This window comes from Dermacentor variabilis, chromosome 9 (assembly GCF_050947875.1).
Source record: "Dermacentor variabilis isolate Ectoservices chromosome 9, ASM5094787v1, whole genome shotgun sequence".
Lineage (NCBI taxonomy): Eukaryota > Metazoa > Arthropoda > Arachnida > Ixodida > Ixodidae > Dermacentor > Dermacentor variabilis.
In genome coordinates, this window is record NC_134576.1 from 99,126,912 (window position 1) to 99,153,354 (window position 26,443).

General features: G+C 46.7%; 1 pseudogene; it reads left to right on the forward strand.

The window, feature by feature from the left end:
• The first annotated feature begins 1,558 nt into the window (after nt 1–1,558).
• LOC142557178 (glutathione S-transferase Mu 5-like) lies at nt 1,559–25,548 on the forward strand (annotated as a pseudogene).
• Nucleotides 25,549–26,443: the final 895 nt, after the last annotated feature.

Consider the following 26,443-nt stretch of genomic DNA (forward strand, 5'->3'; position numbering starts at 1 on the left):
GGATACGCGAAAGTACCGTACTACTCTGCGAGCGAGACTGACATATCGACATATCCGTCTATGCGCCAAATTCAAAAAATAAAGAAGAAAAAGTTTTCTCAGTAAGAAAATAAAAGCAAGACAATGGCACAAGAAGAAAGAAAGTGAAGATAGCGCTTGTAAAGAAAGGAATTGCACTTTACTGAGTTGCTTGACTGCTTGAGCGTCTTTGCATTGATTTACGCGATCATGTATCTTTTCGTATGACATAATATTGCATGAAAAAATTCACTGTACATGATTCGGAAGCCACATAAACTCTACTTTCAGTGCTACAAAGATATGGGTGCCATGCAACGTTTCATGAATTGCCGGTGGATGCGACGCACTCCGACATATGTGCGAGCGAAACAGTACGCGAATATGTACTATATGTCTTTTTTATTGATCGACGCACGCAGGCTTATGCGGACCGGAGAGGTTATAATCAAAGACCGCGTGCGTGGTATCCCTGTATGCTAATATGCTTCGCTGGGACAGGTGCCCGGCACGCCTAGAAAACGACTGCGTGCACGGAGGACAAGAGTCTACACACTGCGCTCAGACCGCGTGCAATTGACATGAGTCACCTACGCAGACCAAATTATATATTGTTATTCTTCTTCCAGCGTTTTGTAACCGCCGCGCCGCAGTGAGAGGAGGGTATGAAGACGCAAGAAAAGCACTATAGACAGCCTTCACTCAAGGCAGCACCTAATTAAAGCAGCGTACAAAGAGCTACGAAGGACGCCGTCGCCGTGCCATTGACGGGATTCAGCTGCCTTTTCCGGCACTGCCCACCGTCCAAGACCGGCTATTATGCCGGGGAAACAGCTTTCTTTTGTGCTATGCTTCTTTCGTCAAGTCTCGTGTCCACACGACCCATTTCCACTCGAGGCCGTAACCCTCCTTTCCCTGGCCTTTTTCTCGTCAGGTAGCAAACTGCCGCACACATTGTCTCAAAAATTTGTACAAAAACTGTGCACAATTAAGTACACACAGATATTTGCGACATCTATGGACAGTCAGGTAAACTACTTAACGTATTTTTTGACGTAAGTTATTAAAAATCTGTTTATTTTTATAGCTTAAAGAGAAGAGGGCAGTTAGTGAGTGTCTGCAAGTTTGGTCTGTAATGCGCTAGTTCTTGAAGCTGAGTTTCGCTACTCTTACCTCGCTAGACTCAGCTTCTTCAGCGCTACGCTTTGGCAGCCCTCCTCCTCGTTCCTACTGAATCGGAAGGACATTTTCCTGCGCACAGTTTCACCAAGGTTTTTAATGTCTACGTTAGTTACCAACTGTGCCGCTGCACGCAAAGACCTTCAGCCAACCAGAAGAATGGCGCTGTAAGTCAACCATTTTTAAGATATTTATTGGAGTGCGCGTGTAGCGCCAGTATCTTAGGTTACCGAAACAAAACTTGTTTGTAGCGGCAACTTCGTAAACTACGCCGTCTTTGGGAAGTACCGCGTAAGGGCTTATTCAAATGGTTTGTGTTTCGTTTCCGCAATAGGCTTGAGGCAGTTTTAGCGGACGGCAGACAACCGGGAAACTCGGTCTGTCTGCAGCATTCGCTTCTTGGCGCGCTTTGGGAACGGTCGTGGTACTTTTCCGTGCGTGGCTTCTTGATCAACCATGGCTCCCGTCCTCGGCTACTGGGACATTCGCGGGGTAAGTGAGACTGTCGCATGCCAACAGCTTTCGTTATAAGTAGTGCATGCTTTATCACCTTTGCATTTCAGTCTGCCTGCTTCTTGACGGTGTTTCTGTCATCTTTTTTATCTTTCCCAAAGACCCGTTTAAAGCCGGCCGGTTTCGCACGCCGGCCGGAGGCGCGCCATCTTCTTTTATTCAACTCGGCAATGCCGTGGAGTTCGAAATCGGGTCGTCTGCTGCACTCTTGGTTCAACTTTTATGTGTCGTTGCTGTCTTTAAGGCATTTCGCTTGTGCCACTTTGCTTTGTACTTTACTCATGCCTGAGCTTTGCTTTTGGATGATCGTCAGTGGCATCTTGAGGCATTTTTTTTTGTTTGTTATTAAAGTGTGCCGCGCATAAACTGCTAAACCACGGCTAAATGTTCAGATTAAATGTTTCATTATATCGCTGTAGCGCGGACAGCCTCGCTCTGCAAGCGGTTCTGTATCAGCCTAGCCCGCGTACGTTCGGTGAGCGCGTCATGCACGTATACAGTATAAAACAAATTCTGTGGCAATGAAAAAACTGGTCACGAGCTGTTTTTAAAGGCGGGGTCGCGACGTTGCATTGCCGGACACATATCCTGTGGAGGCCGGCCGGCCGACCGACGCGCCACACCCATGCATGCTCCTCAATTGTGTAGGCTCTGCCTTGTTCACACTTCGCTATATCTTCGGACGTTAGCAACAGGTCGCAGTTCAAAAAAGCGCCCGCAAGAGCGGGCGCTGTAAAGTAAATTGCTTCTTTATCGCGACAAAAAGCTGTCCGGTTGAGAGCGCCCAGACCGTAACGGTTTTGTGGTAGCTCGAGAGAGAGAGAGAAAGACAGAAAGCTACTTTGCTCGAGCAGCGCTTTTTCGAGATAAGACCCGGCGGGCACGCGGTTCCACTGATCTGTACAGGACGTTCGCGCGGGAAAGATAAAACTGTCGAGTAGCTCGCACGACAACTGATGAGGAAATTGTGTAGCGTAATTTTGCGCAAAAGCGGACGGCGGCTGATTTTCAGGAGCGCACGAACGGCGATACTGCAGACGTGCGCCAATTGCATTTTCAACGATGCAGTTTAATTTAAGGGTCTTTTTTAAAATTTTATTTTGTTGTTTTGCTGATAGCGGGCGATAGGTTGTTTTCGGAATGTCGCGAAACGAATACAACTGTATCCCCCCCCCCCCCCCCCCCCCCCCCCCCCCCGTCGTTTCTGTAAGTAAGTTTGCACAGTTCCAGCTGCGACGCGTGGGCGATTATAGCGAAGTTTGCATGGAGCTACACCTTTCCGCTTCGACGCGCTCACTTTATCGACAGCTGTGATTATACGTAGTGAACTATAGAGTATAGATTCCAGGCTACTAGAATCGCTGAATGCGTCCGGTCGGGGCTTGAAATATTGAATTTGCTAGCCCGCGTTGCCGAAATTTTGACTTCGTATAATTTATTCAGCAGCATCGAATATGCATTTAATTTACTTTTGCATGGTTTTTAAGCTGCTATTCAGGCCATCTTTCATTCCCGGAACTGAGTGCGCCTGGAGTAGAGCACATACAGCAACCTGGAGGAACGCGGCGTGCCCTCTGTGCGCGCCTGCTCTATCGCGGCTCCGCGCAACCATAGCAACGGCTGCATGTATGCGGGAGAGGAGAAAGGCGCTTGTTTGTGGGAGGGAGCAAATCTGCCCACCTGCCAATTTCCGCCTCTGTCGGTGTGTGCGTAGGAATACATAAAAGCTGAAGGACATATCGCGTCGATATCGACAATCGCCGCCGTGTTTTCGTCCGGCACACACACGCACACACACACCAGCTATTTCTGCAATGACTAATGTTTAAATATTGCCCGTGGCAGACAGCACCATTCTAGTCCTTTGGCTGGCCTACTCGTAGAGGCAGACATTACTTGCATGAGAAATTGAAATGCATCGTCTCGCAATTAACGAAAATTCACTATCTAAATTTGTAACTAGTTACCTTATGTGACATATTGCAATTTACATATAGTTTGTGAGAGGGCAAGGCATTTCAACTTGCAAGGAATTCTACGGGTGGCAACATTTTCGAGATATGCACCATCAAACTTGCTATAAAGATGCACTGTTCCATTTAATTTTAACAAGACGCTGTAGTGCAGTGAAGCACAAAAGTAACCGGACCGCCAGTATATTTCTTCACGAAGTTTGGGAATTAATCTTGAAACTGGTGTCATTGTGAGAATTCATTCCAATTGAAACCACCTTATGAACTCCCCGGGCTAATATTTGTGAATTGCAATGTGCCATAAAGTGATGAGTTAATTAGTCATTTTTGTTAATTAGTTGACAATGCATTTCCATTCCTAAATAATGTCTGCCTGTTTGGGGCGATCCTGCTCAAGGAGCATAACTATAGCACTTGGTGTGTGTATGTCTATACATATGTTTATTTAAAGATACCTTACCGGCCTCAAATTGAGGCAATGAGTAAGGGGGTAGTACATGGAAAATACATAGAGTACATGTTGCATAAAACAGTAGTAGTTTACATAACACAACCATAGTTACAACTGAGGGGGAAAAGAAATAATTCATGTATCACTAGTGAAAAAGATAATATAATAAGGAATTAATCACACAGTATTTTCAATACAGTCATGTAATTCACAAGACCACAGTGTTATACAGTATTAAAGATAAAAAACGGTACTAACGCAACATGCAGGCAGAATGGTAAACATAATGGTACTATGTAACATGATAATAAGATGCAAAACATAGTGCCAGTACAAAAAGGGTGTGGTGCGACAACCGTAAAGCCTCACATTTTATTTGTCCTGTACTTGGGAAAGGTTTCACAGAATGAATCATAGTTGGACAGGCATGAAACACTGTCAGGGGGAGAATTCAAATAAATTTGATGGCACAAGGAAGAACAGAGTAATAAAATGATTATGAAGCCTGTGTGATGGGGAGTAGGGTCATTTCAAGCATGCTGATGTTCGAGTGGAGTAGTGTATATAAAGATTTATATAATCTAGAGAGAGAGAGAGAGACCGGGTGTCCCAGCTTTCATGCATCGTGTCTTTTTAAAAAAGGACTGGCCATTCTAAGTGAAGATAATCAAGTGTGTATGTTTAGTTGAGTCGACTAGCCGCCAGTAATCTCTTGTTGATGCCATTCAGTTTGATAATTAAGTGCAATGAGCTCATCTTTAATTACTGCTTTGAATGCTGTACTGTCAAGGAAGAATTTGTAGGAAATTGAAAGAAACTTAAGGCTGGCACGTTTTCAGTCGGGTACTTTTTGCCCTTCATAATGGTAACAGCGCGATCAAAATGACAACTGAGTGAAAGGACACAGGACGAGCACTGACTCGCAACTAAGTTTACTGATGTGTGTTTCAGTAAACTTAGTTGTGAGTCAGCGCTCATCCTGTGACCTTTCACTCCGTCGTTTTGATCGCGCTGTTATCATTATGAATGCATACCAACTCGCCCAACTTTCCACTTTAATACTCTTTACCAGTTTATTTCTTCCGGCTGATAAAAGAATGCCTGCAAGAAAAGTATCATGTGGCTGTCTGCCTGCATTAAAAAGCAGTGCTCTCAAACAAGATCCTTAGCAGTTAGCAGAGGTGCCGGGGCATGTCCCAATGCATCGCCAAGGTATCGCCATTGCAGCCAGGGCGTGACAGATCGCCCACTAACTCTTTGCAACTCCTAATTTAGAACTCCTAATACATGCTTTCATTCTAGCATTTTTTTTTTTTGCATACATCTCCTTAATCTACCTCAAAACTTCTCCATCTACCTTGTGCTGCTACCTATGCCTGTAATGGATTGAGTCGTAGTAATCTCTTCCCTGCTTTTTTTTCCACCAACACTTTAAAAGTTTGTTGCTTAGCTCGACTTCTCACCAGTGTTCCTGATGGGCAGTAGCGCCATTTGGCGACGGCCACTGCACTGTGGTTTTCTGGGCAGAGCTTGTACCAAAGTCTCGGCTTATCCCTGAGTGCAGTCTCTCTCAATGTTGGTGGCTGAACGTGATTTGAACATTTTGTTTTATATTTTGCTTTCCCAGTTGGCACAGCCCATCCGGCTGTTGCTTGCACATGTGGACTCCAAGGTTGAGGACAAGCGCTACTCGTGTGGACCCCCGCCGGACTTTGACCGCAGCGCCTGCTCAAGGAGAAGACCACGCTCGGCCTCGAGTTCCCCAATGTATGATGACGTTTCACTTGTTGCCAGTTTCACATTGTACGGGAAAACCCACCCCGGTACCTTAGTGGCTAAAGTGTTGCACTGCTGAGCTACACGTTGGTACCCATTGCGTTCAGAATTAATTCGGAGTCTCCCGCTGTGGTGTGCCTCATTATCAGATTGTGATTTTGACATGTAAAAGCTCGGAATTTGTTTTAACGTTGAGGGGGGGGAAAAAGATTGATTCCTTTTTATGCGTACTTTTGTCGCATAACTGTCGCTACCTCATTTACACCAAGGTAGCGTGCAACGCGCAGATATTGCATTCATTATATCCGATATTCGTCATGCGCATATATTCTGATATCGGCGACAAACTTTATTTACTTTTTTATAACAGATTTGTTATTTCGTGTTCATATATCAAGGTTTAACTGTGTACTCTGCCTCCCTCTAGCATTGTAGTACACGCTGCCGCTAGAGCTTACAGAACACGAGATATGTGAAAAAGATGGATTCCTACACAGCCTGATCAAACAGCTTTTAATTCAAAGTTCCAGTGTTATAATAGCCCTTGCAAACTACACTATGACTGATTAAGTTAGAAGAGCCGCAGGTAGAAGAGCCTTAACAGAGCAGCAATTGACATTTGTCATAAAACTTGGTTCCTGTAAGTTTTTTTGGCCAACTGTACATACAGTGCTTGCCCCCTAGGTACCACACGCATGCTTAGCATTAGTGACAGGAGCGTGCAATCTTTGCTTCCTGTGTTAAAAACAAGTGTTGGGGAAGGGGTGAAATTGTTTAAATTTCTCTATGTGGCATCTGAGGAACTTGATCCTAGAAGCGACATTCTTCTCAGCACGCTGTACTGCGTCCAATCTCCAATTGCAGCTGCCCTATTACATTGACGGTGACGTCAAGCTCACCCAGAGCATGGCCATCCTTCGCTACCTGGCCAGGAAACATGGTTTGGGTAAGACTGCTCAAGCCCTTCTTCTTGCTCGCTTGGTGCAAAAATTCTTTGTATTCCACGAAGCACTCAGATGTGTTGCTCGGTTCGAATGGGGTAGGTTCCGCAGAAATTCGTAACGTAGAGAACGCTCATGAGAGGGAAGGCCGGCGTTCCACCTGAATTTTGAAGCAGCTAATTGCAGCTTCAGCTTCAGTTTGTTCAGGTTAGTCAGCGGTATAATGGAATATGCAGGAGGAGGTCCCAGAGTGCAAAGCTGTATGGACTGTATAAAGCTGCATCACAAGCTTCATAGCTTTGTTGTATCTTCGGGCATGTGCAAGCCTTGAAACACTCAGTGGTGGTGTAGTGGCTATGGCGATGAACTACTAATCCCGAGGACGCGGGGTCGAACCCCGGGCACGCATTTCCATGGGCGTGAAATGCAGGAAAGCCCGTCTACTGTGCATCGGGTGTGCGTAAAATAACCCCAGCTGGTCAAAATTAAACAGGAGTCTCCCACTACGGCGTGCCTTCTAATCAAATCGGGGTTTGGGCACTTAAAACCACAGAATTTAACTGAACCTTAAAATCTTGGGGTGTGAAGATGCTAATACTAGATTTCAAATCGAGTATTGAATCGAATATTGGACAAGCTCTTATGCTTTTGAGTTTTGTGCAAGAAACTTAGTGCTGCACGTGCTCAGGAGACTGATCACATTACGTAACAAAGAACTTGCTAGCTATCAATAACTTGGGTACCTATGAATTGATATGCATAGTTTGTTCTACTGTAACTAAAGGGAACAACAAATTAGTATGACATCACTGATAACTATACATATATATATATAACTAAATATATGAAGGTCTGGAAAATGTTTTTTATCGATTGAATGTCCGTCAAATAGAATTAAGTGCCTTTTTCCCTCTGAAGCTGAAGAACTGGCAAAGTTACCCACCGTGGTTGCTTAGTGGCTATAATGTTCGGCTGCTGCGCACGAGCTCGCGGGATTGAATCCTGGCCACGGCGGCCACATTTCAATGGGGGCGAAATGTGAACACACCCGTGTACTTAGATTTAGGTGCACGTTAAAGAGCCCCAGGTGGTCCAAATTTCCGGAGTCCCCCACTATGGCGTGCCTCATAATCGGAAAGTGGTTTTGGCACGTAAAACCCCATAATTTAACTGGTGAAGTTGCCCTAAATACCAATGAGTTTTTCACTTTAATAGGGGGCCTTACTGTGCTCAATGAGTCTTTTATTGCTTAGAAAGTACTGCTTTCCAGTTTTCTTCCCTCTCTTACTCTCCTTCTTCCAGAAAACTGGAGGGTTTTTCCATGTTTATGTCAGGCGGTTTCTGTGGGTCATCGTCGACTCGTTTAGGCCAATCTGTGCGACAGACAAAAAGCGGTGAATGGGCATCATGTCACTCGGCACTGCTCCGTGCGGTGGTCTGCACTGCGCGCGTCGACCGTGCTCGACGCCAAAGCTATGAAAAAGGACCGTTGTGCGCCTCTGAACGCCGTTCGGAACTAAAGCCCCTCCATACACGTTTTCAAGTGGCGCTGGTGCATGGATGGAGGGGCTTTATTTGGAACGAGGGGGCCACCGTACAGTATTTCGCAAAGGTGGTGGCTGTGAACATGCAGCACTCATCCCGTGCACTCGCTATCGCTGGTGAGGCGGTTTGTCAGCATTCTGAGGATTGTGTGTGTGAATAGAGCTGCATTGATTTGGTAACTGCTTTTGTTGTCCCCTCTGTTCGCGTGCGTTGATTGTTTCGATTGGTCCGTTTGACCTTGTCAAACCTTGCACCGATGAAAATTGCGGGCCGTAGGAACGCTGTGCACTGTCAAGGCACCGGCCACGGCTAACCCATTCAGTGAGGGTGCCGATATTCGAAAAATCGAATATCAGATATTTAACTTGCAATTTGAATTATTTCAATGTTCACTATTAAATTCGAAGTCGAATACAGTGAAACCTCGTTAAATCGTAGTTGCCCGGAGCTCGGAAAAAGCACGTACTAAACGGTAGTACTGCTTAACCGAAATAGCATGAGATCGCCCACTTACCTGTCAAAAACAGAACTCGGAGAGAGTGTGATGAAAAGGGGAAAAAACATGCAGTATTTACTTCGCGCAACAAACGTGTTACTTTCGTTTGATGGCGCGGCCACCTAGCAGCGACGACAGCGGCCTCAAACTTGCTGAAGCTGTAAGCCAGCTTTTCAGCCAGCCCCCTCTTCTCGGCAAACACTCGCATGGCAGATTCCTTGTTGGCGTTGCATATTCTCTGTGCACAGGCGCGGCAGCATTGCTGAAGTCGCGGGGCACCTTTTTCATTGCCGGGTGCTGTTCTCGTTACGACGATTGCATTCATGAAGCTGACTCAATGCGCAGCTTTTGCCACTATCGCTAGGCGACACTTCGGCAACAACAGAGGCAACAATGGCGAAAAGTTGCCCCTCATAGCCGACATCTCTTCGCGGTTGCAGCAGCACTGCTGAGCAACTTCTCTGCATTCCAAATGCCACACACCGCAGTCAACATTAGACCCATGTCGCGTGCGAGCGCCGGCTTTTCGTGTCCCGTTCGATAGCACGAAAAATGTCTAATTGTTGTTCTATGCTGAGCACTCGGTGGCTTTTTTATCAGAGTTTCGGCATGACGAGAGTTCTAGCTTCCACGACGCCAAAATGCTCTCTGGCATAGCGCCGAAACGATGTTGATGTAGCTTCACGTGCAAACGCGCAGGGTGCTTGGAGGCCATTGTGCTGATCTCTGAGGCTTGTTCTGCCAGGCGGCCCAATGAAGACATCGCACCGCCGTGTTTGCGCAACGAAAAGTGGAAACGCTACATGTTAAGCAATACGTACGCAACAAGCTGGTATGGTTGGTGCAGATACAAAGCACATTATGTTCAATGGCCGCTGAGTCGGGTATTTGACTTTACTACTTTAAAACGAAACTACCGTTTAAGTGGTGTCACGCGTACGTTAACGCCTGGTACGCTTGCTTCAGCGGGCGGAAGGAACACACGAACGCAAGATGCAATACACGCGTAACATTCATTCAATCGGCTATTTTAGTAACAGGAACAGACGGTCAGATTCAACACTTATCACACACGGAATGCGTCCACCCTTGCTCAGCTTTCCGCTCACACTACCGCGTTTACAAACGTCTGTGCGGCGATCGTCTATTGGCTGTAGTAGTGGCGCTTACAGTACCGGTTTGGTTCGACGCGAGTATCGGCGTCCCCCCGGTCTGTGGTCCGTCGATGCGGTCTGGTGGTCGTCAGTCGTTGTTAGTGTCCGGCGTCCCCGATGCCCCGGCCGACGTGACGAAGGCACGGTCGCTGCGGGTCTGTCGCGCTCCGGCAGAGCGCGGCTCGTGCCGGCCGGCGCTCCCGGTGCTCGCCGGCCCAGCGTAGTTCTCCGGACGGGACAGTGACTGGCTGTAGCCAGCCTCCGCGCGTCCACGGTCAGCGGCACAAACGCTGACGTGTCCTGGCGGGTAGGTCCGGGCCAGCGGTAGTTCCGACGTCGGACATCTGCTCGCCGAGCCTGGTACTCGGGCGGGACGTCGATGTGTCGCCTAGGACTTGGGACAGGACCCAGAGAGGCGATCTCCGGCCGTCTTCTCCTGGAACGCTGCGCCCGGCCACCACGTCCTTTCCTGCGCGCGCCCCTTCTCCCAGATGGCGGCTCCACGCGCTCGCGCTCCACTCCTTCTTCCTCGTCTTCTTTCTTTCTTTATGATTGTCACTCCTGACAATGGCCCCCCTGTTTTCCAAGTTTTCGCTCCGCGAAAACTTCCCTCACTGCTCGTCACCTCTTGGATGTACACGGACACTGCACTTCCACTTCACCACACCACATATAACTTCACTTCGCCACTACTTCGTTCACACGTCACTGCACTTCACTTCACTGCACTACATCACATATAACTTCTCTTCGCCGTTTCTTCCTTCACACCTCACTGCACTCCACCGCACTTCACTGCACCCACACGCACATCACGCAAGTTTCTGCTGAGTCTTAACACTACGTCAATGTCAACGGTGCCACCATTCACACAGCACTGTTCTACTTTGGTAGCGGCACCTTTTGGCTTCCTAAAAGATCACTCTACTCATAAAATCCGCACCCACGTTGTCTCGCCCTTTAATATACTGCACCGAGAAGTCATACTCTTGTAACACTAGGCTCCAGCGCATGACTTTGGCGTTGTTGTGCTTTACCCGGTTTAGATATTCTAGTGGCTGATGATCAGTTTGCACAACGAACTGAGTCCCATATAGATAAATATGAAATCGTTTGACAGCCCACACTAAAGCGTAACATTCCTTTTCTACTGTAGCGTAGTTTCTTTCCCGGTCATTCAACTTTCGGCTTGCATAAAGGACAGGGTGCAATACACCATCAGCCTCCTGCAACAGCACAGCGCCTACACACCTTTCCGATGCATCTGTTCGCAGAACGAACTTTTTCTTGAGATCCGGTGCCCTCAGAACCGGATGTTCCGCCATACATTTCTTTAATCGTTCAAATGCGTGTTGATGACCTTCTGACCAGGGTAATATATTCGGAGCATTCTTTTTCGTGAGATCGGTAAGGGGACTCACTATCTCCGCGTACTGAGGGATAAACTCTCTATAGTAGCCTGTAAGCCCTAAGAAGGATCTCAGCTGTTTCTTATTCACTGGTCTAGGAGCACTCTGGATCTTCTCTAAGGTGTCTGTATGGGTCGCGACGTGGCCCATGCCCAACGTGTGACCAAGGAATGTAATTGCATGGAACCCAAGTTGACATTTGTTCGGCTTAACTGTGATCGCCGCCGCGCGAAGCCTATCGAACACTTCCTGCAACGTTTCCAAGTGTTCCTTCCAAGTATCTGTCGCTACTAAGATGTCATCTATATAGTGTTCCACATTGTGCAGTCCCTGAAGTACTATTCGCATAAGTTTAGTAAACGTCTGTGCAGCAGTCTTGAGTCCAAATGGCATAAACTTGAATTGAAATAACCCCCGCGCACATGAGAAGGCCGTTTTTTCTTTCGATTCCTCGTCAAGGGGTATCTGCCAATACCCTTTAGTTAGGTCCAGCTTAGAAAAAAACTTTTTCTTGGCAACCTTCGCAAAAACCGCATCCACTCGTGGTATTGGTTCTGAATCATCCACCAACACCTTATTTAGGCGCCGAAAATCGACACAGACTCTGTTAGACCCGTCGGGCTTCTTTACCACCACCAGAGGCGAATTGTACGCAGAGGTAGAACGCTCGATAACTCCCAATTCTAACATCTGCCCAATTTCGTTATCTATGTCCTCTTGCACCGCTAATGGGAGAGGATACTGTTTTACGTTGACTGGCTTGTCAGTTGTTAATCGAATGCTGCACTTGAGCACTGTCGTCTTGCCCGGGAGATCCGAGAATATTTCATCAAACTCTTTTAGCACGGTCTGCACTTCTTCTCTTTCCACCTCGCTTAAAGTAGGGTTTATCACCACCTTCTCTCGACCCATTGTTTTCTTGCTGCTGTACGTAGGGATTTCTGCTTCGTATGGAGTTTCGGTGTCTGATTCTGTGATGACCATTCCTGCAACTTCCTCTACATTTTCTGGTTGTCTCAACTCGTATCGTTTCAGCATGTTGACGTGAAATACTTTTCTTCTTTCTCCGATTTCTAGCTCGTAGTCCACGTCGCTTACTCTCTTGCTCACATTGAATGGTCCTTTCCAACTCATGGTGAGCTTGTTGGTGTCATTCGGAAGTAGCACCAGTGCCATGTCCCCAACCTGAAGAACTCGTTTCCTGCTTTTCTTATCATAATATTTCTTGTAGGATGCCTGTGCTTCGGTAAGACTCTCTCGGGCGATGCGACAGGTTTCTTCTAGCCTATCTCTCAATTCCAATAGATAGACATACGAGGACTTTTGCTCTTCTTTCAATTTCGTGTTCGACCACATTTCCCGCAAAACCATTAATGGTCCCCTCACCGCTCTGCCATAGATTAACTCGAATGGTGAGAATCCAGTGCTAGCCTGCGGCACTTCCCTATACGCAAACAAGAGTGCAGGTAAATAGCGATCCCATTCCTTGGGTTTCTCTTGACACACCTTGCGTAACATGCTCTTGAGAGTGCCATTGAACTTTTCTACCAGCCCGTTACACATGGGGTGATATGGCGTCGTCAAAAGGTGTCGTAGAGACAACAGTCTGCAAATCTGTCATCAATTCTGATGTGAAATAGGTTCCTCTATCCGTCAGTATTTCCTTCGGGACTCCATACCTAGTAAACATTTCTACTAAAGCCTCAGCAATTGTTACCGTGTCCACCATTTTTAATGGGACAGCGTCAGGATATCTAGTGGAAACATCCACCATCGTGAGAATGTACTTGTTTCCTTTATTCGATGCTGGGTTAATAGGGCCTACAATGTCCACTGCGACCCTCTGGAAAGGTTGCTCAATAATAGGCATAGTCCCTAGAGGTACCTTTGATACCAATCCTTTTGGTGTGGTTCTCTGGCATATGTCGCAGGATCGCACAAACCGTTTAATGTCACTTTGCATGCAGGGCCAAAAGAATTCTTCTGATACTCGGCTGGTCGTCTTTCTTACTCCTTGATGGCCAGCCATTATAGTGTCATGCGCTAACTCGAGGACTGCTCTTCGTAAACTCGCTGGCACTACTAGCTGTCGTGTTTCTCTTCCCTCGTGGGTTCTGGCTATTCGATACAGTAATTCTCCAACCTTCTCAAACTTATGTACGACCCGGCTCTTCTTATTCTGAATCCATTTCCCTAAAATTTCAAAATAATGTCGGAGCGTACTGTCTGCTTCTTGCCTTTTCTTCATTTCTCTCGCGGTAATATCGATGCCGGTGCCTGAAGTATTCTTTATACCGACATCTTTTCTATCCTGGTTCCTTGTGCTTTTCTCTACTGACAATATGCTAGCTTCTCCGATATACGGATCCGAACTTCTTTCGTTATCTCTGCCCCCGGCTTCGGTGGATTCATACTCCATCCTACGTGTAATCTGGATATTGGGAAAACTCCAGAGGGGATCTGGATCATCCACTCTTCTGGCTCCTGGCACATTCCCAAGAATGACGTCGTACAGCGGTTCTTTGACGCATCGGGCTTCAATCCAACCGCAATAATAAGGCGTCAAAAGCAACACACGAGCCATAGGCATTCGCCGTACTGTACCATCCGCCAATCGAACTGGTGTTTCTGTACCAGTGATATCTCTGTCGGACACCATGGATTGCCTTACCAGAACAATGTTGGACCCAGTATCTCTTAGTACCGACACTTTTCGTCCCTGCAGCATTCCCACTACCACTGGCATCGAGGTTTCCGGGTCTTCTGACCTCGGAGCCGTCGTGACAGCACTTGCCTTGTCGCTGGCCTCCTTCTGTTCTATTCGCGTACTGTCAACAGCAATGGGATTTTCGCTCGCAACAATGCAGGCAGTCTTATTTTCTGACTTAGCTCGGCAGGTTCGTATTGTATGTCCATGCCGTCCGCACCCCTCGCACTTCAACGTCGAACTGCGAGTACGACCCAAGGGGCAATTCACAGCCCGGTGCCCTATCCTGTCACACATAAAACATTTGATTGTGCTTCGAGTCTGTTCTCTCTCATCTGGTGTCTTTTTATCTTCCTTCCCCTTTCCCAAATTCTTTTGGCCTTGGGCTTCTAAATAGCGGTCGGCATGTTCAGATAGTTCCGCCACCGTCCTCAAGTTGCGCTCTTTCAGGAATATTGCCACGCCCTGATGACATGATGCTAGGAACTGTTCTGCAATCATGTTGTCCCTCAAGTCTTCGAATGTCTTCTCTATGTTAGCCATCTCCAACCAACGATCAAAGTAGTTGGAGATTCGAGCGGCGAATTGCTGGCCTGTCTCGTTATCGTGTGGCTTGGAGCTTCGGAATTTATCCCTGAAACCTTCGGCCGTTAGTCTGAAGCGTTGTAAGAGAGCCTTCTTCACCTTGTCATAATCTAGTGCGTCAGTCGCTGCCATCCGACTGTACACGGCCAACGCTTCCCCCACGAGACACATACTCAACCCCGTCGCCCAGTCACTCCTCTGCCAGCCTTGTCCAGTTGCTATTCGCTCGAAACGCTGTATATAGGCATCTAAATCATCTCGCCTTTCGTCAAAGGGGGCGATTAGCTTTTGGGGACACACTGTCGCTATTCTCTGAGGTACCACGTCTGAGCTCCTATTTCCTGCCTCTTCTCCACTGTTACTCATGCGCAGCTGTAATTTCTTTTCCGTAAGCTCTTTTTCCAACATCAAGTTCCTATATGCACGCTCGTCCGCATCTTTCGCTCTCTCCTCATCTTCCTTCGCAGCCTCTCGCGCCTCTGCGCGTTCTTCTCTTAATCGCTTCTGTTCCTCGTGATACAGTGCTATTATGGCCTCAGCCGACATGCCCGCGGCACTCCCTGCCGTCATCAAACGTTCAAGGTCCATTCCGCTGCTCAAGACACACCGAGGCACGTGACAAAGTTAAAGGGATCCTGGCAGGCTCGCCAATGTTGTCACGCGTACGTTAACGCCTGGTACGCTTGCTTCAGCGGGCGGAAGGAACACACGAACGCAAGATGCAATACACACGTAACATTCATTCAATCGGCTATTTTAGTAACAGGAACAGACGGTCAGATTCAACACTTATCACACACGGAATGCGTCCACCCTTGCTCAGCTTTCCGCTCACACTACCGCGTTTACAAACGTCTGTGCGGCGATCGTCTATTGGCTGTAGTAGTGGCGCTTACAGTACCGGTTTGGTTCGACGCGAGTATCGGCGTCCCCCCGGTCTGTGGTCCGTCGATGCGGTCTGGTGGTCGTCAGTCGTTGTTAGTGTCCAACGTCCCCGATGCCCCGGCCGACGTGACGAAGGCACGGTCGCTGCGGGTCTGTCGCGCTCCGGCAGAGCGCGGCTCGTGCCGGCCGGCGCTCCCGGTGCTCGCCGGCCCAGCGTAGTTCTCCGGACGGGACAGTGACTGGCTGTAGCCAGCCTCCGCGCGTCCACGGTCAGCGGCACAAACGCTGACGTGTCCTGGCGGGTAGGTCCGGGCCAGCGGTAGTTCCGACGTCGGACATCTGCTCGCCGAGCCTGGTACTCGGGCGGGACGTCGATGTGTCGCCTAGGACTTGGGACAGGACCCAGAGAGGCGATCTCCGGCCGTCTTCTCCTGGAACGCTGCGCCCGGCCACCACGTCCTTTCCTGCGCGCGCCCCTTCTCCCAGATGGCGGCTCCACGCGCTCGCGCTCCACTCCTTCTTCCTCGTCTTCTTTCTTTCTTTATGATTGTCACTCCTGACAAGTGGGTACAGTTTAACAAGGTTTTACTGTATTAGAGTATTTGCACACCCCTATTAATGTCTTCTTCACCTTGCAGAACTGATGAATTAAAAGGAAGGGGGCTACACTTGCAAGTAATGCTTTCTTTTTTACACAACTATTCTGCCATTTTAAATGGTACATTAAACAATTTTGCATTTTGGACACAATAATGGAAGATGCAAAACTGTGATGCAACCAACCGTGATTTCCAAATGTTGATGGGACAAAGAAATGCACAACATGTTGCTGACAAAATATTCTCGAAATGTGCTATTAATTCAAATCTTTGTCAGCCAATGGGAAGGCTGTCTGGGCACGTGCTGCAGCAGTAATGAAATTGTAATGCTAGTCTTTATTTCCTTTTATTCTTTTGCTTTTGTTTTTGCATGACAAAATATGGTGTTGCTGCTATCAGTCTCTCCTCTTTACAATGGTATCAAGTAGTATCAAAGATTCAAGTCTGTGGTTTTTTGACAGTAACAATATGGCAGCACTGCATAATGGAAAGCGGCATGTTCTGTGATACAATGGAATCTCAACTTGGCCATTCTAATTGCCTAGTTACCCTTCAAAGAGGTGGGCAGTCACTTGAAAGTGGTAGGCAACATTTTGCCTACCGTCCATAGTAGAATTCTGAGTCAGCCTAGCACTATGTGGCTGTAGTCTCGCCTAATGCTAGCTTTGAAAACAGCTCATTTGAGTGGTTTTGACGTTGATGTGTTTTGCAGAGGGCAAGACTGAGGCCGAGAAGCAGCGAGTTGACGTTGTCGAGCAGCAGTTTGCGGACTTCCGCATGAACTGGGTTCGTCTCTGCTACAACCCTGACTTTGTGAGTATATCGCTTTTGTTTTGGTCCTTGGCACTGATTTAGCAGCATCATTAGTTAACCGGCATTGTGGGACATATCCATCCCATTCATCCGAGGCTTGCACACTCGTACATGTTTGAGCGATTTCGAGTAGTGGCTACAGGAAGGCAAGGCTATGGTTGGAGACGTATTAACTGAGTAGACCTTTTTTACATACTCGTGGATGTCTTCACATCTGTGTAGCTTTAATGCTGCAAGTCGTAATTATGAAACTTCTGCAGATTGCATGCTGCTCGGCGCAGCGTAGCCTAAAGGTGTGCTAGTTCTAATGGCTATAACTAGAATAGGCAAGATTTCATGATGAAACTTTGCACGGAGCTGGGCGCAGCATGGTGCAGCTGGGAACGTGCAGTCATAGGTGGTAATTGTCAGAATTGCCTGCGGCAATTGGACGCGCCAGAATTGCTGGCCAGATACATCTGGCCAGAGCGCCTCAAGACAGCGGAGGGCGTGATGCACATGCCAATGCTGGACGGAGGGCAGCCGAGAAAGCTGACAGTGCTGCTTACAATGTCACTATCACTGGCCACGAGAAAACGAACTGAAGGAGTGGAAGAAGTTATGGGTGGAAGCGTCATGTGTGTGTAAGATGTGTATGCCAAATCAATCTTGAGGCTTGACAGCTATTCAGCGATCAACATTTTGTTGCCTTTTTCACTGCTTTTGGATGGTGGTAGTTATCGGCATATCCTGGAGTGTGGAGGCCAGTTTTCTCATTAATTCGGTGCCCGCACGATTAACTCAAGATGTTTTCAGTTGTCACCATCTCTTGCAATGGTCCCTTACGTTGCTGTTGCTTCATAAGTTCAACCTTTGTTTAGGTTGATCCAGGGACCAGGAAAGGGATTCAATTCGTAATCAGCTGGTCTGTATGCGGCCGCAGAAAATGCCAGTTGTGTTTTAACTTTTCCTTTTGCTTCATTATTTCCTCGAGTGACAGCTCGGCACGACGCTGGCACATCCTCGTAACCACATTCCCGTGATATGGGCTAGATAAGGGGAAAATAAAATAATGTGAAACAGCATCCATCATCAAACCCTGCAATAACCGTTAAACCCATAAGCAATATGAATGTCACCTGTTACCTTGGCTGGTTTTTCTCTAATTGTACAGGGCTTTTCGTGCCAAATTGGCAACTGGAAACAAGAGTCGCAAGGAGTTGAGAAACTAAGTGGTCCACTAAGGCAGAGAACTGTGGCAACAGCCAAGCAGGAAGGAAAAGCTAAAATTCACAAATTTTAACTGTTGTTTGTGAAAATATTTATAGATCAGCATGTTTTTATTTAAAAACGAGGTAGAGAAAATGCCGCCAGAAGTGGAGAATGATTGCGTGTGTTTTGAATGACGCTTCTACAGTTATCAGTCGAGCCGTCTGACGTAGCCACTTCTCTGCTGTGCTTATGTGGGTCTTTTTCTAACCGTCCACGGTGGGCGCATTGTGTCTAGAACCGCAGCGTCCTGTGCTCTACACAGTTATACGGATTAGCCGCCACACATTGTTATGCAACTTGCCAAATAACAATGCAAATCGGTTTTGGCACTTGGTAGAGCAGTAAACGAGGGATTCGAAAGAACTTGATTGTTCCACAAATGTATATTTCTCTAATTCTTCCAGAGCTAATTCAAGAAAGCTAATAGAAATCTTTCCTTTACACTTTCGCTTGTTCACTTCTTGGCAGTGTTCTTCCTGTGTGAGTTCATTTTACGTGGTTCCTTGTCAACTAAAGGTCTATCTGACAGGTGTACCTGTGATACACCTTATTTCATTTCTCTTTTGTGGGTTTACATGTCTTTATGGCGAACGGTGGGCATTCACATTTGTACTAGTAAAGGTAGCGCCCCCATCTTATGCACAGAAAGGTGACCCCCCCCCCCTCGAAAAATAATCCTGGGTACGTGCCTGATCAGCGTCATGTCCTCATGTCAGCCACTAGATGCGCATGTTGTTTGCTGAGCTGCTATTTAAAAGCTGTTAATAAAAAGAAATGATACAATTACCAGCCCTCCAGGATTGCAAAGATTTTTCTATATTGCCCATTTATAACTGACCCAGCCGAAACGACATTTTGTTGCAGTTGACCTTTGGGCAAGGTGAGACTTGCGAAAAGATTTAGCAATGTAGAGAATTCAGGGCCTTAAGGTCGTGCAGTATACCCGCCGTGGTTGCTCAGTGGCTATGGTGTTGGGCTGCTGAGCACGAGGTCGCGGGATCGAATCCCGGCCACGGCGGCCGCATTTCGATGGGGGCGAAATGCGAAAACACCCGTGTGCTTAGATTTAGGTGCACGTTAAAGAACCCCAGGTGGTCAAAATTTCCGGAGTCCTCCACTACGGCGTGCCTCATAATCAGAAAGTGGTTTTGGCACGTAAAACCCCAAATATTATTAAGGTCGTGCAGTATGTGGTACCCTTAAGCACTACTCTTCAAGCTTAAAATAAGAAAGACTGATGGCTCGCAAATCATGGACCCAAAATCAAATTCTCTGGAACAACTGACTGATTTTCTTTGTCTGGCCTGGGATCTTGGGTCAAGAAACATGGTGACAGGGTATCTGTTATAGAAGCCATGAAAGCCGAACGAAATCCACACTTAACAGTTGCTGTTACTTGCTATTAATTTCAACTTTGGTTTTGATGTTCTTTCAGGAAAAGCTGAAGGGCGACTACCTGAAGAACCTGCCGGCGTCCCTTAAGGCTTTCTCAGACTATTTGGGAAGCCACAAGTTCTTTGCTGGTGACAATGTAAGTGTGGCCTATTGTGTATTGCACATTTCAAGAATCTTAAAGGGGACCCCGACACGGCTGTGTAACAATTCTTAGTTAATCATTGTCACTGAGAGTAAATGGGCAACATAAAATTGCTGCCTCTAAGCCCCTCCTAGCGACTGCCGTTTTCGCATTACCGTATTTACTAGAAGATAGGTCGAGCACGAACGTTGGTTGACCCCATATATTGTACTCTCCAAGAGATTAAAAAAAAAAAAAATTCAAATATAGGTCGACCTATTAGAGTCGCCGCGTTAAATTGAGTACAACCCTAAATCTGAGTTACCATATTGTCATTGGCACTTCAAAATGGCTGCCTCGTACACACTTCGAGCCTAGCTTCCACAGCTTCCTTCACAGGCTGTAGTACGTGGGCTTAAGCATTAGTCAGCCGTCTGTGTTCCCGTTTTGTGTTTGCTTTATCAGCATGAAATTCCAAGTTCATCACGATGCCGCATTTCAAAGGAAAGTGATCATGTGTGCGGAGATGGACGGAAGTCGGGCCGCATCATAGGCATTCAGAGTACCCGAAACTTGCGTGCGGGACTAGCACGAACAGAAGGAGATGGTTTTCATCAGCGAAGCGGCATAGTGGACCGAAGCAGGACATATTTGCAACGATCCAGTTTGGCGATACGATTTCCTCGGCCCTATCTTGAAAGCAATCTGTAACGGGGACAGAGTCCACCGTGCGCTGTGTTTTCGCCGCTTATAGTTCGCGTTGAAGCAAGAGGCAGCTGCTGCCGCGCTTCCTCACTCCAGCGTTGTGACAGCGAGTTTCCATGGTCATAGAGGGAGATGTGTTCATGTTTGCTTGTTAATTTAGTTAGTACTGTACTGTACGGGTGTGCATTACAATCGGTGTGCGTTAGAATCGGTTAATGAGGTGATTTGTTATTTGTGCGACTGCGGCTCCGGCGGCGGCTCTGTTCCACATTGGAACTCCGTTAGCTCACTACTTTTGCTTGCTTTGATCACAAATATAGGTCGAGATTGTTTGGTCACAAATATAGGTCAGTAGCTAATTATGGGTAACATTTCTGAAAAAAAAAAGTCAATCGATATTCGATGAACTACGGTAATTGTGGGGTGTCGGGAAGTGCGGCGCCGTTGTAGTTCGTCACCACTCAGTGTCCGCAGACTGCTGTACGGTTCCGCTGCAGTATAAAAAAATTCAAATACAAATTTTTTTTGCCGCACCGAATGCACTAAAGTTTTCCCAGCTTGCTGTGGTATGCGTGCAGTTTAACGTGCAGTGCTAAATACATGTTTGAAATTTTTATGTCATGGCCCCTTAAAGTTCTCAAGGATCTTAAACAAATAAGTTATGCACCACCATATATTGTTTCGGAGTCTGGGGACCTTCAGTAGATCGAGGTGTGTGTGCTGAAACTCACTGTGTTGTGCTGAAAATCAGAATTCAAAGTGTGCTGGTAGCTTTCAAGCTGAGTGGCGCTGTTTATGTTAATGAAAATGCGTCATAATATAGTTATTTGTCAGCTCTGTTGCTTACCGGTTGCTTATTGTGAACCATTTATAAACCGTCATTTATGCTGCGGTGCGATGTGTAGTATTCTTATCTGGACGATTGGGCTAATTTTGGCAAACAAGAAAATATCCTACTCAAAATCACACAGAATAAGTGCATAGTATTTCTTTTGAAAAACCTAATTCGAATCGGGTTAATTTGATCTCGGCCGAAGGCATCGGCCAGTGCCCATGAACTTCCACATGCCAAAACTTTTGTTTTGATTCTAAAGTTGGCCTTCGCTGAATAATTCGAACTTGACCAGTCATCACCCGCACACCTTAACCCCTACTGTGACTTCGATAGCGACCCCTTTACTGGCAGCGTCTATCTCTGTGGAGCTTAAGAGACAGTGAATGTGTGGAGCACACATCATCTGTTGCCAAAGGCACCTCATGATTCCCTAGGAAAATATTCAAGCAATAACCATATCTTGCAATGTTTGATTACAGTATTTACTCGATTCTAACGTGCACTATTCCTTAAAGAAAAAACTTGTCCGAAAATTGCCTGTGGGGTGCTATGAGACAAGAAACTAAAACTGTCTTCACAGTAGTTTTAGCAGTGCCAAGTTACCGTACCGAGTTACCGCCGAGATCCGCTTGTGAGCTCCACGCATCACGTACGACAACAAAATTTGGCCGAGATGTTCACAGCAGCATATGCTGTCGCAAGTGGATTGTGACATATGCTACCTGTGGACTATGTTATTTCACCAAACCCGAGGTGTGGTTCAGGGCCTCCCTAATACAGTAAAACCTTAATTCTGATTACACGGGACCGAAAAAAAAAAACTTCTGAATTAACCTAATGTCAAATTATCGAGGGTATCAAAAAAAAAATAATAAAGGCTTGCTACGCCAATCGGCCTTCATTTACTGAATAAATTCGCAGCCCTTGCTTCCATTTTATACATACTCAGTGCAGAAACGGCAATTCTCGTCATCTCACGACTGATTAGCACTCTCAGCAGTGAGGACCTTATGATTTCCTTCACAGTGTGTTCCGTCTGGCCTTGGTGCAAGACCCACGTCTTCATCTGATTAGACATGCTTTTAACCACCGCATGAATATGTTTTTGCCCGTGAACTGATCGGCAACAAATTAACTATCCATCGTGATGAAGCCTCTGTAGAATCGGTGAAGTGTTTTTGACATTGCGCGTGCGTTGCACTGAGCCAAAACGGTACTACTGCTCTCTGAAACTGCAGTCGATATCGACGTGATCATGCATGGTAACTGCACACTTCCGAATTCACATGACCAACACACTCGCCGATTCAAAATAGCTACTGCTCGTTGCGACTGTCGCAGTGAAAACCGCGGTCAGCGCTATCGTGAATGGCAACCACGCAGTTCTGAAGGCATGTGGCCAGTGTGCGCACTGGGCCAAAACAACACCACTCTTTGCCATAACCGCTGCTAACGAAACCGAAGTTGTGAAGTTCCGAAGCCGCGTGCAGCCATCGCGGTGTCATGTGCAGTCGTAAATACATAAATGTCCAAATAGACACAAAGCGTTTGGTGTTTCTGTTGTTCCTGTACGGTTTCTGTTGATGAGTGGCGATGCAGACTCCGCTGCATTGTTTCAATTGGCCGCTACACTCTTAAACAAATTTACACCCTTCGGGTCGTATCTTGCCACACAATAAGTAGTCTGTCTGTCCGCATTTACCTTCTTTAACGCTGTGAGCCTGGTAGTTCCAAGTCGCGAATGGCATGCCCATTATCTGCATGACAGCATTCTCGACAGGAAAGTAGTGAGCACAGCAATTTGTGGGGTTCTCCGTGCTCTTGGGACAAAGGAACGACAACACACTAGTGCAAACAATCGCAAGGGCATTTATTGCACCTTTCGTAGATCAATGCCTGCTAGCCGAGTTGCTATCCACAAAACATGCCGATGGGCGTGCGACAAATAGTTCGACTCACCGCGACAGGATAACGAGCGAATATGTTCGCCCCATGCTGGATCCCAACGCCTGGTCGTTCGCGTGTACGGTCACGCGAACGGTGGCGCGTTCGAAGGCGGCCACGCGAGATGGTCTCGCAGAAGCATGGATCGGCGCACGCGCGGGACGTCCGTTGCGCTCGCCGGCCCACCGCCCAAGAGAAAGCGCCTTGTCTTTTGCCTTGTCTTTCGGCGCCCAAATAACCCCGCCTGTCGGCGGCGTTAGCAGCGCATCACTCACGCCATCTCTCGTACTGCGCCTCAACCACTCCGACCGCCGCGGGTGCCAGGCCACGCGAGCCGTGCGGGAAAACAACATATCAGGGAACGCGTGAGAGTCGCGCATCCCCACAAATTTCACTGCATTTTTTTTTTTTTTTCAGTGTAGCGCTGCGTTTGCTCTTTTGCGGCGCTCTGCAGTCTCCTTGCTTAGTGTCACTTCAATTAACCGGTTTGTGGCCGAATCCTTGTAATTAATGAGTTTGATGCCATTAATAATGCATGGGCCCTGTCTGGACCAAAGGACTAAGTCCAAATTTTCTGTATTAACGAGGGTTGAAATAGTGAAGTTCTTGCTGTATTAGTATTTGCTTCTAATACTAGATATGTGAAAATTTTTGAATATTTGATTAGATAAGAATATTCAATGCAAATTGAACATATTGCTGGCTGTGTGGGAGCAAGCACTGTTCATAGCGTCCTGATTTTGTGCTGAATTTTGTGATTTCGTGCTGCTGGCGAATTTTTCCCTGTAAAGCATGCTCAGTTACTGGACAGCTAAGCTTTGTGGGAAAGCCAGCCTCTCGGTAGCAAGGGGCATGGGTTCTCGAATAGTGGGGGTGACTGCAATGAAAGGGGATGTGAGAAGGGCTGTGAGAAACGATTAAATTTATGCTGCAGTGCAGTGACTTCAGCTGATGATATCAACTTCTGTGTGTCCATTTTTGCTTTTTCAGCTCACTTATGTTGACTTCATTGCCTATGAGATGCTTGCCCAGCATCTCCTCTTCGCGCCCGACTGCCTGAAGGACTTTGCCAACCTCAAGGCCTTCGTTGAACGTGTTGAGGTACAAAGCATTGACTCTAACACTAGAGAATGTGTAACAGTGCTAATGTGTTGCAACTCTTTTGAATGCCAGCGGAGATGAACGACTGTACGGTTTTACATTACAAATATGCCGCTTGCAGCGAAAGGCATCGGGGTACTATTATATAGCTGCCTATTGCCTGGCTAAGAAGGGGACCCGAATGACTTCAGGGGTGTGGCCATGGTGGCCACATTTTGGTGGGGGACCGTGCAGTCATATTCGAACCGTGTTATAGCAAAGCCGTGTCTGACACAAAAATACCTTCATTATGCCTGATAATCGTTATAAGCTAATCGTTATAAGTGTTGTTTGACACTGATGTTAAAAAAAAATTTTTAATGGATCCGTGTGAAAAATGCAAATGCGATGCCCCCAATGGGCTAGCGAAAGGAGTCTCCTGTCAATTTTCATAGCTTGCACAGCGGTTTGCTGTGCCGATACGTGTGCACAGGAAGACTAAATCGTAATCATTTTTCTAAATTGTTCAGCCAAGCCGTTGGTCAAAATGCACATGTGAATCTAGAATGCGCTGTTGTCATTTGCTCTTGCTGAGTGTTTGATATTTTTACTCCCGGCATACATATCTTGAGCTGCAATCGAATAAATATTCGGTTCACTGTAGCTATATTTGCAGTTTAGTTAAGCAGTGTAATAGTTATGGAAATAAATTATGGCACACGAAAATATTATATTTGCATCATTATATTTGTTTGCTATATTGAGGTTCAACTGTACTTAATTGCACATTAAAGATAAAGAAACGAAACGTTTTTTGAGTTTATTAACCATAACTATAGGGCCAATAGCACTTCACTACAATGTTCCTGCAGACCACTGTGCAACATTTATGTGTTAAGATCTCTAAGGTAATTTTTTTGCTATAGTTTTAGTGTAAGAACATGCAACTGTGATAAGAGCAGTAGAGAATGTGTTTTTAAACTGCTTTCCTTTCCAACAGGCTCTTCCTCATGTTGCGGCCTACCTGAAGTCTGACAAGTGCATCAAATGGCCCCTCAACGGTGACATGGCCAGCTTTGGCAGCAGGCTGCAGAAGAAGCCATGAACAAACATTCATTTCTTTCGTTTCGAACCAAATTTGCACAATAAAATAAGCATCGAGTTTTACTCCTATATGCTTTTGCTAAATTTTTGCACCTGTACAGTTGGAACATCTGGTGTTGAATGCTCTTCGCAGTGCTTCCGCTGCTAGTCTTGCTGCTTTGAGCTTTTAGTGACTAGTGTCTCTTCGTTTGAACGGCGCTGTCATTGCGGCACCATAATGAGGTCGAAACGTTTGCAGTAAAACTTCACAAAGCTCATTTTGCACGAAGAAAACTCTTGGTTTACGAGAAAATTGCATCTGAAGAGTCCGAAGGGCTTTTTCGAAATTCAGATCTCCCACCACCTGGCCGGGGGAGCGGTGACTATTACTTTTGCTTGACTTAAAATTTGCCTTTAGTGTCCCTTTAACTATAGCACCAAATCCTGTGATTGTGCGTCATGTGGGAAAGACAAACACTGGGGGATGGAAGAGTTCAACATCCCTGATGGCTATTGCATTGCTTGAGCCATGTTATTTTGGACATTGTTAGGTTTGCTTTGGCAAGAGAAATGGCAGGAATGTTAACCAGAAGCTGGCTACCTATTAATGCAATGGCAAGCCACCGCATTAAGAACAGGTAGCCAGCATTCTTGCTTGCCAAAATTGTTGGGGCTGCGTTGCGTGATCATTTCTTTCTGGCGATACCTTTGCACAACGTAATGTCAAACATGTGCCTCGGAGCAATGGGCGTCCTCCAATGGGTTATTTGATGAACATCCAAAGAGCCAGGCCCTTGTTGCACCAATTTGCCTTTATTCTCAGATTCAACTTTCTTTGACAGGAAATAAAATTCAATTCAATGACGGCCAAAAGCTGTATCCTCGGAAATGATTGAGAAAGTGGCTGCAGTTTTCTAGGTGGTGTTGCTGCAGTACGGCCAACTGCACAGGTTTGTTACTGTAATGGTGGCACATCCATGGCTAT